Raw genomic sequence first — 12,819 nt, forward strand, 5'->3', positions numbered from 1 at the left:
TAATAAGTTGGATTACCCTTATAAAAAACATAGAAGTTACACTGTTTTTAGGTTTTCTAATTAAATAATCTGTTGCCATATTTATACCCCCCGAATCACATATACCTTAAAATATTATACTATATTATGATGTTGTGTTTTACTACTTCGTATTTGAGTGGAGACTTTGCCACTTCACTTTTAGAATAAACGTTTACAACTTATTTTCAACACCTTCTTCAGACTTGGTCAATAACTTAATATCAAACACACAAATACACTTGACATCATGGGTGCTTTGTGATATTTTGTGATAAAGAGAAAGACAATTTACTAGAGAGCTATATGAAGCATTATAGGTTTTAAAAAATGATATATGATTTTTTTCTCCAAAATGATGTAGCTTTAGTCAGCAAGGACATGAGTTAAATTATGGGGAACTCTGAGGATTGTAGAAAAGATTTCCCCAAGAAGTTCAGTCTTGACTTATGCAGTTTTCTCCATATGAGTCTTCCTGTTTTTTTATAGCATGATCAGGTATGTAGGTAACCATAAATCTGAGGAAGGGAGGATTACTCAATACATAATTATTAATCCTCTTATCCGTACCTTTGACTCTTACAGAATCCATTCCAATATATGGCCATGTGGCTCTTTGGAGCAATGTTCCATCATGTTCCATGCTGCTGACGTCACATGGAGCACAGAAATCAATGTTAGCAGATAGCCAGCCCATACAAGATCGTGTAAGTAAAGTTTTAAAAGTTTTATCATGCAATACAGATACTTTTATATAATAGCATAACTAATAATAAGGAAGATGTGGCAAAACAGGTGAAGTTATATATACTCACAGCTTTTAAAATGAGCATCTTGGTTTAAAAAATATACCCTTTGTCATTGCATGCTTAAAGCATATATTTGAGGGCACAGAATATTGCACATAATTTTTTTTCTGAAAAGAGCCACTTAGTAAATATTATAGGCTTTGAGAGTCAAATGCTCACTGTCACAATGAGTCAACTCTGCCCTATTACCTGAAAGAAGCAATAATCGTGTAGGTGTATGGCTATGTCCCACCAGAAGTATTTACAAAAACAGGCGGCTGATGAGGGTTGGCCTCTGGGTCATAGTTTGATAGTTTGTCAATTCTAGGCATATAAAATGACAGAATTGTGCATATCACTTTCTGTATATTACTGGGTTAATTTTGAAAGAACTTGCATGCTTAAAATTAAATAATAAGTGTAATCAAACTATCTAATTTTTGAATGAGTTTATGTAAGGATATTAGAAGATAATGTAGATTAGATTTTTTAAATGACTAATTGAGTCTTTTGAGGAGTATTTTAGAAAAATGTAAGGTCAAGTTCAGTCTCGATAACTAAACAAAATATAGTAAGGTATAACTTGATATGTTCTATGTTCTAAGAAATGCATTGTTACACAATTCTGTTGTGGGAACATCCTAGGCTGCACTGACACAAACTGAGATGGTATAGCCTATACATGCCTAGTCTATATGGTATAGCCAGTTGGTTCTAAGCTACAAACCTGTACAGCATGTTATTGTACTGAATACTGTAGGCAATTGTAACACAATGATAAGTATTTGTGTATCTAAACACAGAAAAGATACAGTAAAAATATAATATAAAAGATAAAAAATTATATCCTGCATAGGCCCCTTAAGATGGATAAATTTTACAATACTGGAAGCTGCTGTGGTTGATTCAATGAGTGAGTGGTGGGGGAATGTGAAAGCCTAGGACATTACTTCACACTACTGTAAACTTTATAAACACTGTACACTTAGGTCCTACAAAATTTATTAAAATATTTTTCTTCTTTTAATAATAAATTAACTTTAGATTATTATAATTTTTTAAAGTTAAGAAACAAACATTTTCTTTAACTTTTTGACTTTTGTAATAACACAACTTAAAGCACAAACATATTATACAGCTGTACAAAAATGTTTCTCTTTACATCCTTATTTGGTAAGCTTTTTTTCTGTTTTTAAAAATTTTTAATTTTTACTTTTTAAATTTTTTTATTAAAAACTAAGACATAAACTCACACATTAGCCTAGGTCTACACAGAGTCAGGATCATCAACATCACTGTCTTTCTCCTCCGCGTCCTATCTCACTGGAAGGTCTCCAGGGGCAGTAACACACTTGGAGCTGTTATCTCCTATGATGTCAATGCCCTCTTCTGGAATATCTCTGGAAGGTACTACCTGAGGCTGTTTTACAGTTAACTTTTAAGAAAATATAAGTAAAAGGAGTACACCATACAATAATGATAAAAAGTATAGTATAATAAATACATAAACCAGCAACATAGTTATAATCAAATATTATGTACTGCATATAATTTTATGTTATACTTTTATATGACTGGCAGCACAGTAAGTGTGTTTCCACCAGCATCACCATCAATTGAACAATGCACTGTGTTACGACATTATGACGTCGATGTGGTTTGGATTTGTGTCTCCATTGTTGGAGGAGGGGGCCTGGTGGGAGGTAATCAGATCATGGGGCAAACTTCCCCCTTGCTGTTCTCATGATAGTGAGTTCTCACGAGATTTGGTTGTTTAAAAGTGTGTAGCACCTCCCCCTGCTCTCTTTTCCTCCTGCTCTGGCCATGTAACACATGCCTGCTTCCACTTCATCTTCTGCCATGATTTTGTTTCCTGAGGCCTCCCCAGTCATGCTTCCTGTATAACCTGCAGAACTGTGAGTCAATTAAACATTTTTTTCTTTATAAATTACCAGTCTCAGGTAGTTTTTTATAGCAGTGCGAGAATGGACTAATACAGACGTCTTTGTCACCAGCTGCTAGGAATTTTCAGCTCCACTATAATCTTATGGGACCACCTCATTGTATATGCAGTATGTCATTGACTGAAACTTCATTATGGGGTGTGTGACTTTAAAGCCACAGAAATAAATCCAAGCATCTGGCTTCTTACTGGTAAAGTGAATATATACATTTCATTTTCACTTTCAGTTATAATTTCTAATTAACACCCTCAGATAGAATTCTGTAGCATGTATACTAGATCAATATAAACAGTAGAATAAGTAAAGGACTTTAAGGAAATTGAAACATTTTATAAGAACTCCAAGAGGAAAAAGGCAGTTTATTTTTCCATCATTTTTAGTACGAGAAAATAAAATAAATATAAATTCAAAGAAAAAACACGGAAATCATGTTCTTTGACAGTAATTATTTATAAACTGAAACTTACCCCTTAACTTCATAAACTTCCTAGAAATTATTGTTTCTTGGAATTTTTTTTTTTTTTTTTTGAGACAGAGTCTTGCTGTGTTGCCCAGGCTGGAGTGCAGTGGTGCGATCTCGGCTCACTGCAAGCTCCGCCTCCCGGGTTCAAGCCATTCTCCTGCCTCAGCCTCCTGAGTAGCTGGGACTACAGGCACCTGCCACCGCGCCTGGCTAATTTTTTTTGTATTTTTAGTAGAGACGGGGTTTCACCATGGTCTCGATCTCCTGACCTTGTGATCCACCTGCCTTGGCCTCCCAAAGTGCTGGGATTACAGGCATGAGCCACTGTGCCCGGCCTGTTTTTTTGGAATTTTTATTAAGAATTCCCCAAACTCAAGAACAAGTTTCCTGGTGTCTTTTTTTTTTTGAAGACGGAGTCTTGCTTGTTTGCCCAGGCTGGAATGCAATGGTGTGATCTTGGCTCACTGCAACCTTTGCCCCTTGGGTTCAAGCAATTCTGCTGCCTCAGCCTCCTGAGTAGCTGTGATTACAGGCACATGCCACCATGCCCAACTAATTTTTGTATTTTTAGTAGAGACGGAGTTTCACCATGTTGGTCAGGCTGGTCTCGAACTCCTGACCTTGTGATTTGCCCACCTCGGCCTCCTGCAGTGCTGAGATTACAGGCATGAGCCACTGCACCTGGCCAGTGTCTTATTGATACACACAGATTAGGTATTGCTACCATTGAGGGGTTAAAAAAGAAGCAGGGGGAAATTTTGAGTATTGAGTGATAATATTTGAGACATTTTTAGTAATAGCAATGTGGTTGTGAAGTGTCTTGTCACTGAGATATTGATGGAAATGAATAAACATTCTTTTTAAAAAAATTTATTCTGATCAATTCTGTGGCAAATAAGCTATGGCAGGGGAATTTTGCTTAAATGAAATCATGCATGAAATATGCAAGAGATTTAAACAGGGATCTCCCCTAGTATATGAGTAGTAAATAAGTGTTTTGAAGTCATAAGAAGAGTGTCGTGTGCCTTCTGTTTTTCTTTTTATGAATTCTGTTTGATTCCTACATTTTTTAGGTTCAGCTTCCTTTGTTGGGATACTTAAAAACAGGTACATTTTGATTGCTTATTTCTTGGTGGCCAGTGATAGTTATTCATGTCAGGATTTAGGTGGAATTAAAGACCTCAAGTATCTCTTTCAATTTGCACAGTAAAACAGGCAAGTAAGTGTAATTTGTTCCTTGGTGAGCTCTGCTCTTACTGTAACAAGAACCCAGAAAGGCACTATTTGTATCAGTTAATCTCTTGAAGGTAGCTTTTATTTTGGATAGTCAACTGGGAAATGTAATGGGCTCCATGCTAAAGAAACTTTCACTGTGAAACATTTCTGCCAACCGAATCTCACTTGTAGTCTTTATCATGATTTCTTTGCTATAATTTTTACATTCTGAAAATAAATGCATTTACAAAGCAGAATTTGGGTATAAACTAAGTTACTAGGAACCTTACCACTGCATGCTTTCACTCAAGGCCCCTCCTCTTTTATTTTAGCTAGGGATGCAGCTTACAAGCTTGGGTGGCCTTGAGTCACCACTTTTAACTCAATTTAGTTAAAGCTTTTAATTTTGTTTCTTATTATCTCTTTGATTATCAGGGTATTATGCGCTCATTATAGAAGAGTGAAAACTACAGAAAAGTTTAAAGTTGGGGAAAATATCACCAGTTGCCTTAATTACTAGAAGGCAACTAAACACATGACTGTTAACACGGTTATTTTGTTTACGTGGTTGTTATAAAAAAGATTGAAAAGTTGCGTTCTGGTTTTGCTTGTTTACCAGGAAATTGTGACATTTCTCTGTGACATTACATAAGTAAACATTATTTTAATGTGTATATAATACTCTAAAATAGGTTCCAACCCATCATTCCTTTCTCTAATTGTTGATTATTATAAATAGCACTTCAGTGATTATATTTTTGAATAAATTTTGTCCAAATTTATGATAATTCATTAGGTACATTTCCTAGGAAGGGAACTAAGATGTCTAAAGTATAAATATTTTAATGGTGCTCTTATCCCAAAAATGATGTACAAATTTACACTTTTGTCATCCCTACAACTTCATCTCTATGTGAGTCTTGGTGATACTGCATCCTCACCAGTGCTGATGTTTCACAATCCTTTCTAGTTCCATGAAGAATAGGGCAGCAGTTTATGCCAAATGTAATTCTCTTGGAAACTACAGAGAAAATTATGAGAATGGCATTGAAGGGAATCCCACAAACTAGGTCTAGCAAAACCCAGAGACAGTGAGTAACCATAAAATCCAGAATGTGTTACTGTAGATAGGCAAAAGCAACTGAAATTAGCAGAATTTGTGCAGGAAATACTGCCAGGAAGAATGAGAGTGTGGAGGAGCCACAGAGTGATAGCAGGTGTTGATGACTGTCATCAGGTAAGTATTCTAAGAAGGAAAGAGCCCTGTTTTGAGTGGGAGCTAAACTCAAATAGGGAGTCATTCCTGGGAGAATTGGAGAAAGATGTTTTTGTTCCCATAAGAGGCAGATCTCAGAAAGCACATCTTTTAAAAAGGAGAGAAATGCATTGGAAGGAAGGGGTTGTATCCCTTGGTGGCAGTTTCTAGTGAGGAAGCTGGAGGAGCTCAGAGATGGTGCACGTGCCATTCCTCGTAAGATCCAAAGGACTTCACAAGGTGCATCCTGACAGGCAGAGTCGGATTCCTGCCTGCATTGTGCACTTAGTGCCTGGGATTTTTCTCCTTGTATGGAGATGCGGACAAGTTAACAGCCTGTGTGGCTCATCTTTGACCAATGGGATACAGAAGTTGGCAACACATTCTTCCCCTTTTCTCTGCCTGGGTGTGACCTCTTGAAGTACAGTTTGTGTACCGCTGTGCACTTAGAAATGGTGAGCTCTGTTGCACTCCCTTATATTGGCTCCCTCCACCCTCCATTTCTGTTTTTTGTTGTTGTTGTTGTTGCTATTATTTCTTCTCCTTATTTTCACTTCTTTTTTTTTTTTTTTTATACTTTAAGTTTTAGGGTACATGTGCACATTGTGCAGGTTAGTTACATATGTATACATGTGCCATGCTGGTGCGCTGCACCCACTAACTCGTCATCTAGCATTAGGTATATCTCCCAATGCTATCCCTCCCCCCTCCCCCCTCCCCACCACAGTCCCCAGAGTATGATATTCCCCTTCCTGTGTCCATGTGATCTCATTGTTCAATTCCCACCTATGAGTGAGAATATGCGGTGTTTGGTTTTTTGTTCTTGCGATAGTTTACTGAGAATGATGGTTTCCAATTTCATCCATGTCCCTACAAAGGATATGAACTCATCATTTTTGATGGCTGCATAGTATTCCATGGTGTATATGTGCCACATTTTCTTAATCCAGTCTATCATTGTTGGACATTTGGGTTGGTTCCAAGTCTTTGCTATTGTGAATAATGCCGCAATAAACATACGTGTGCATGTGTCTTTATAGCAGCATGATTTATAGTCATTTGGGTATATACCCAGTAATGGGATGGCTGGGTCAAATGGTATTTCTAGTTCTAGATCCCTGAGGAATCGCCACACTGACTTCCACAATGGTTGAACTAGTTTACAGTCCCACCAACAGTGTAAAAGTGTTCCTATTTCTCCACATCCTCTCCAGCACCTGTTGTTTCCTGACTTTTTAATGATTGCCATTCTAACTGGTGTGAGATGATATCTCATAGTGGTTTTGATTTGCATTTCTCTGATGGCCAGTGATGATGAGCATTTTTTCATGTGTTTTTTGGCTGCATAAATGTCTTCTTTTGAGAAGTGCCTGTTCATGTCCTTCGCCCACTTTTTGATGGGGTTGTTTGTTTTTTTCTTGTAAATTTGTTTGAGTTCACTGTAGATTCTGGATATTAGCCCTTTGTCAGATGAGTAGGTTGCGAAAATTTTCTCCCATGTTGTAGGTTGCCTATTCACTCTGACGGTAGTTTCTTTTGCTGTGCAGAAGCTCTTTAGTTTAATTAGATCCCATTTGTCAATTTTGGCTTTTGTTGCCATTGCTTTTGGTGTTTTCGACATGAAGTCCTTGCCCACGCCTATGTCCTGAATGGTAATGCCTAGGTTTTCTTCTAGGGTTTTTATGGTTTTAGGTCTAACGTTTAAATCTTTAATCCATCTTGAATTGATTTTTGTATAAGGTGTAAGGAAGGGATCCAGTTTCAGCTTTCTACATATGGCTAGCCAGTTTTCCCAGCACCATTTATTAAATAGGGAATCCTTTCCCCATTGCTTGTTTTTCTCAGGTTTGTCAAAGATCAGATAGTTGTAGGTAAGCGGCGTTATTTCTGAGGGCTCTGTTCTGTTCCATTGATCTATATTTCTGTTTTGGTACCAGTACCATGCTGTTTTGGTTACTGTAGCCTTGTAGTATAGTTTGAAGTCAGGTAGTGTGATGCCTCCAGCTTTGTTCTTTTGGCTTAGGATTGACTTGGCGATGCGGGCTCTCTTTTGGTTCCATATGAACTTTGAAGTAGTTTTTTCCAATTCTGTGAAGAAAGTCATTGGTAGCTTGATGGGGATGGCATTGAATCTGTAAATTACCTTGGGCAGTATGGCCATCTTCACGATATTGATTCTTCCTACCCATGAGCAAGGAATGTTCTTCCATTTGTTTGTATCCTCTTTTATTTCCTTGAGCAGTGGTTTGTAGTTCTCCTTGAAGAGGTGCTTCACATCCCTTGTAAGTTGGATTCCTAGGTATTTTATTCTCTTTGAAGCAATTGTGAATGGGAGTTCACTCATGATTTGGCTCTCTGTTTGTCTGTTGTTGGTGTATAAGAATGCTTGTGATTTTTGTACATTGATTTTGTATCCTGAGACTTTGCTGAAGTTGCTTATCAGCTTAAGGAGATTTTGGGCTGAGACGATGGGGTTTTCTAGATAAACAATCATGTCGTCTGCAAACAGGGACAATTTGACTTCCTCTTTTCCTAATTGAATACCCTTTATTTCCTTCTCCTGCCTGATTGCCCTGGCCAGAACTTCCAACACTATGTTGAATAGGAGCGGTGAGAGAGGGCATCCCTGTCTTGTGCCAGTTTTCAAAGGGAATGCTTCCAGTTTTTGCCCATTCAGTATGATATTGGCTGTGGGTTTGTCATAGATAGCTCTTATTATTTTAAAATATGTCCCATCAATACCTAATTTATTGAGAGTTTTTAGCATGAAGGGTTGTTGAATTTTGTCAAAGGCTTTTTCTGCATCTATTGAGATAATCATGTGGTTTTTGTCTTTGGCTCTGTTTATATGCTGGATTACATTTATTGATTTGCGTATGTTGAACCAGCCTTGCATCCCAGGGATGAAGCCCACTTGATCATGGTGGATAAGCTTTTTGATGTGCTGCTGGATTCGGTTTGCCAGTATTTTATTGAGGATTTTTGCATCAATGTTCATCAAGGATATTGGTCTAAAATTCTCTTTTTTGGTTGTGTCTCTGCCAGGCTTTGGTATCAGAATGATGCTGGCCTCATAAAATGAGTTAGGGAGGATTCCCTCTTTTTCTATTGATTGGAATAGTTTCAGAAGGAATGGTACCAGTTCCTCCTTGTACCTCTGGTAGAATTCGGCTGTGAATCCATCTGGTCCTGGACTCTTTTTGGTTGGTAAACTATTGATTATTGCCACAATTTCAGCTCCTGTTATTGGTCTATTCAGAGATTCAACTTCTTCCTGGTTTAGTCTTGGGAGAGTGTATGTGTCGAGGAATGTATCCATTTCTTGTAGATTTTCTAGTTTATTTGCGTAGAGGTGTTTGTAGTATTCTCTGATGGTAGTTTGTATTTCTGTGGGATCGGTGGTGATATCCCCTTTATCATTTTTTATTGCGTCTATTTGATTCTTCTCTCTTTTTTTCTTTATTAGTCTTGCTAGCGGTCTATCAATTTTGTTGATCCTTTCAAAAAACCAGCTCCTGGATTCATTAATTTTTTGAAGGGTTTTTTGTGTCTCTATTTCCTTCAGTTCTGCTCTGATTTTAGTTATTTCTTGCCTTCTGCTAGCTTTTGAATGTGTTTGCTCTTGCTTTTCTAGTTCTTTTAATTGTGATGTTAGGGTGTCAATTTTGGATCTTTCCTGCTTTCTCTTGTGGGCATTTAGTGCTATAAATTTCCCTCTGCACACTGCTTTGAATGCGTCCCAGAGATTCTGGTATGTTGTGTCTTTGTTCTCGTTGGTTTCAAAGAACTTCTTTATTTCTGCCTTCATTTCGTTATGTACCCAGTAGTCATTCAGGAGCAGGTTGTTCAGTTTCCATGTAGTTGAGCGGCTTTGAGTGAGATTCTTAATCCTGAGTTCTAGTTTGATTGCACTGTGGTCTGAGAGATAGTTTGTTATAATTTCTGTTCTTTTACATTTGCTGAGGAGAGCTTTACTTCCAACTATGTGGTCAATTTTGGAATAGGTGTGGTGTGGTGCTGAAAAAAATGTATATTCTGTTGATTTGGGGTGGAGAGTTCTGTAGATGTCTATTAGGTCCGCTTGGTGCAGAGCTGAGTTCAATTCCTGGGTCTCCTTGTTGACTTTCTGTCTCGTTGATCTGTCTATTGTTGACAGTGGGGTGTTAAAGTCTCCCATTATTAATGTGTGGGAGTCTAAGTCTCTTTGTAGGTCACTCAGGACTTGCTTTATGAATCTGGGTGCTCCTGTATTGGGTGCATAAATATTTAGGATAGTTAGCTCCTCTTGTTGAATTGATCCCTTTACCATTATGTAATGGCCTTCTTTGTCTCTTTTGATCTTTGTTGGTTTAAAGTCTGTTTTATCAGAGACTAGGATTGCAACCCCTGCCTTTTTTTGTTTTCCATTTGCTTGGTAGATCTTCCTCCATCCTTTTATTTTGAGCCTATGTGTGTCTCTGCACGTGAGATGGGTTTCCTGAAAGAGCACACTGATGGGTCTTGACTCTTTATCCAACTTGCCAGTCTGTGTCTTTTAATTGGAGAATTTAGTCCATTTACATTTAAAGTTAATATTGTTATGTGTGAATTTGATCCTGTCATTATGATGTTAGCTGGTGATTTTGCTCGTTAGTTGATGCAGTTTCTTCCTAGTCTCGATGGTCTTTACATTTTGGCATGATTTTGCATCGGCTGGTACCGGTTGTTCCTTTCCATATTTAGCGCTTCCTTCAGGAGCTCTTTTAGGGCAGGCCTGGTGGTGACAAAATCTCTCAGCATTTGCTTGTCTGTAAAGTATTTTATTTCTCCTTCACTTATGAAGCTTAGTTTGGCAGGATATGAAATTCTGGGTTGAAAATTCTTTTCTTTAAGAATGTTGAATATTGGCCCCCACTCTCTTCTGGCTTGTAGGGTTTCTGCCGAGAGATCCGCTGTTAGTCTGATGGGCTTCCCTTTGAGGGTAACCCGACCTTTCTGTCTGGCTGCCCTTAACATTTTTTCCTTCATTTCAACTTTGGTGAATCTGACAATTATGTGTCTTGGAGTTGCTCTTCTCGAGGAGTATCTTTGTGGCGTTCTCTGTGTTTCCTGAATCTGAACGTTGGCCTGCCTTGCTAGATTGGGGAAGTTCTCCTGGATAATATCCTGCAGAGTGTTTTCCAACTTGGTTTCATTCTCCGCATCACTTTCAGGTACACCAATCAGACGTAGATTCGGTCTTTTCACATAGTCCCATATTTCTTGGAGGCTTTGCTCATTTCTTTTTATTCTTTTTTCTCTAGACTTCCCTTCTCGCTTCGTTTCATTCATTTCATCTTCCATTGCTGATACCCTTTCTTCCAGTTGATCGCATCGGCTCCTGAGGCTTCTGCATTCTTCACGTAGTTCTCGAGCCTTGGTTTTCAGCTCCATCAGCTCCTTTAAGCACTTCTCTGTATTGGTTATTCTAGTTATACATTCTTCTAAATTTTTTTCAAAGTTTTCAACTTCTTTGCCTTTGGTTTGAATGTCCTCCCGTAGCTCAGAGTAATTTGATCGTCTGAAGCCTTCTTCTCTCAGCTTGTCAAAATCATTCTCCATCCAGCTTTGTTCCGTTGCTGGTGAGGAACTGCGTTCCTTTGGAGGAGGAGAGGCGCTCTGCATTTAAGAGTTTCCTGTTTTTCTGTTCTGTTTTCTCCCCATCTTTGTGGTTTTATCTACTTTTGGTCTTTGATGATGGTGATGTACAGATGGGTTTTCGGTGTGGATGTCCTTTCTGTTTGTTAGTTTTCCTTCTAACAGACAGGACCCTCAGCTGCAGGTCTGTTGGAATACCCTGCCGTGTGAGGTGTCAGTGTGCCCCTGCTGGGGGGTGCCTCCCAGTTAGGCTGCTCAGGGATCAGGGGTTAGGGACCCACTTGAGGAGGCAGTCTGCCCGTTCTCAGATCTCCAGCTGCGTGCTGGGAGAACCACTGCTCTCTTCAAAGCTGTCAGACAGGGACATTTAAGTCTGCAGAGGTTACTGCTGTCTTTTTGTTTGTCTGTGCCCTGCCCCCAGAGGTGGAGCCTACAGAGGCAGGCAGGCCTCCTTGAGCTGTGGTGGGCTCCACCCAGTTCGAGCTTCCCGGCTGCTTTGTTTACCTAAGCAAGCCTGGGCAATGGCGGGCGCCCCTCCCCCAGCCTCGCTGCCGCCTTGCAGTTTGATCTCAGACTGCTGTGCTAGCAATCAGCGAGATTCCGAGGGCGTAGGACCCTCCGAGCCAGGTGTGGGATATAGTCTCGTGGTGCGCCGTTTTTTAAGCCGGTCTGAAACGCGCAATATTCGGGTGGGAGTGACCCGAGTTTTCCAGGTGCGTCCGTCACCCCTTTCTTTGACTTGGAAAGGGAACTCCCTGACCCGTTGCGCTTCCCAGGTGAGGCAATGCCTCGCCCTGCTTCGGCTCGCGCACGGTGCGCACACCCACTGGCCTGCGCCCACTGTCTGGCACTCCCTAGTGAGATGAACCCGGTACCTCAGATGGAAATGCAGAAATCACCCGTCTTCTGCGTGGCTCACGCTGGGAGCTGTAGACTGGAGCTGTTCCTATTCGGCCATCTTGGCTCCCCCTCCTATTTTCACTTCTTTCTGCTTTCCTGGAATCATACCCCTCAATAAAATATTTTTTTCTGTGTCTCATGATGATGTCTTACCCATCATACCTTTATTGTTTTTCTGATTTCTATTGGGATTTCTTTACTGTTCCATGGATTATTTAAAAATGTATTGCTTAATTTTCAAGCAATTGAAGATTCCCTAGTTGTCTTTTTCGTTTTTAGATTTCACAGCCAGATTTCTTTCAGAGAATAAAACATTGAGTACTTTTAGTCCTTTTAGTTTTGTCATGACTTGCCTTAGGCCCAACATATGGTTAATTTTGGCAAATGTTCCAAGAGGACCTAACAAAAGTAAGTTTTGCCATTGAGTACAATGCACCTTAGAGAACAGGTAGGTCAAGTTTATTGTTTTTTCCACATCTACTCTGTCCTTGTTGACTTTTTCTTTTACTGTGTATTCTATCAGCTTTTGAAAGAGATGTTTTTAAATTACCCGCAATGACGGTGAATTTGCCTATAAGCCTTAAAGCTGTGATTTTAGAA

The 12,819-nt window shown here is 39.3% G+C and overlaps 1 protein-coding gene across 6 annotated transcripts in view; it reads left to right on the forward strand.

Annotated features, from left to right (window-relative positions):
- The window catches only part of IL15 (interleukin 15), a 110,683-nt gene that overhangs the window by 19,537 nt on the left and 78,327 nt on the right, over window positions 1-12,819 (forward strand). For 4 of the 6 annotated variants that reach the window (XR_010112038.1, XR_010112037.1, XM_003820694.5 and 1 more), the window contains exon 2: window positions 604-725. The exons of the other annotated variants lie outside the window; for them this stretch is intronic. The gene's annotated coding sequence lies outside the window, so the exon portion shown is untranslated. The remainder of the gene's footprint in view (window positions 1-603; window positions 726-12,819) is intronic. 6 annotated transcript variants of the gene reach the window in all.

The sequence above is a fragment of the Pan paniscus genome, chromosome 3, assembly GCF_029289425.2.
Source record: "Pan paniscus chromosome 3, NHGRI_mPanPan1-v2.0_pri, whole genome shotgun sequence".
Classification (NCBI taxonomy): domain Eukaryota; kingdom Metazoa; phylum Chordata; class Mammalia; order Primates; family Hominidae; genus Pan; species Pan paniscus.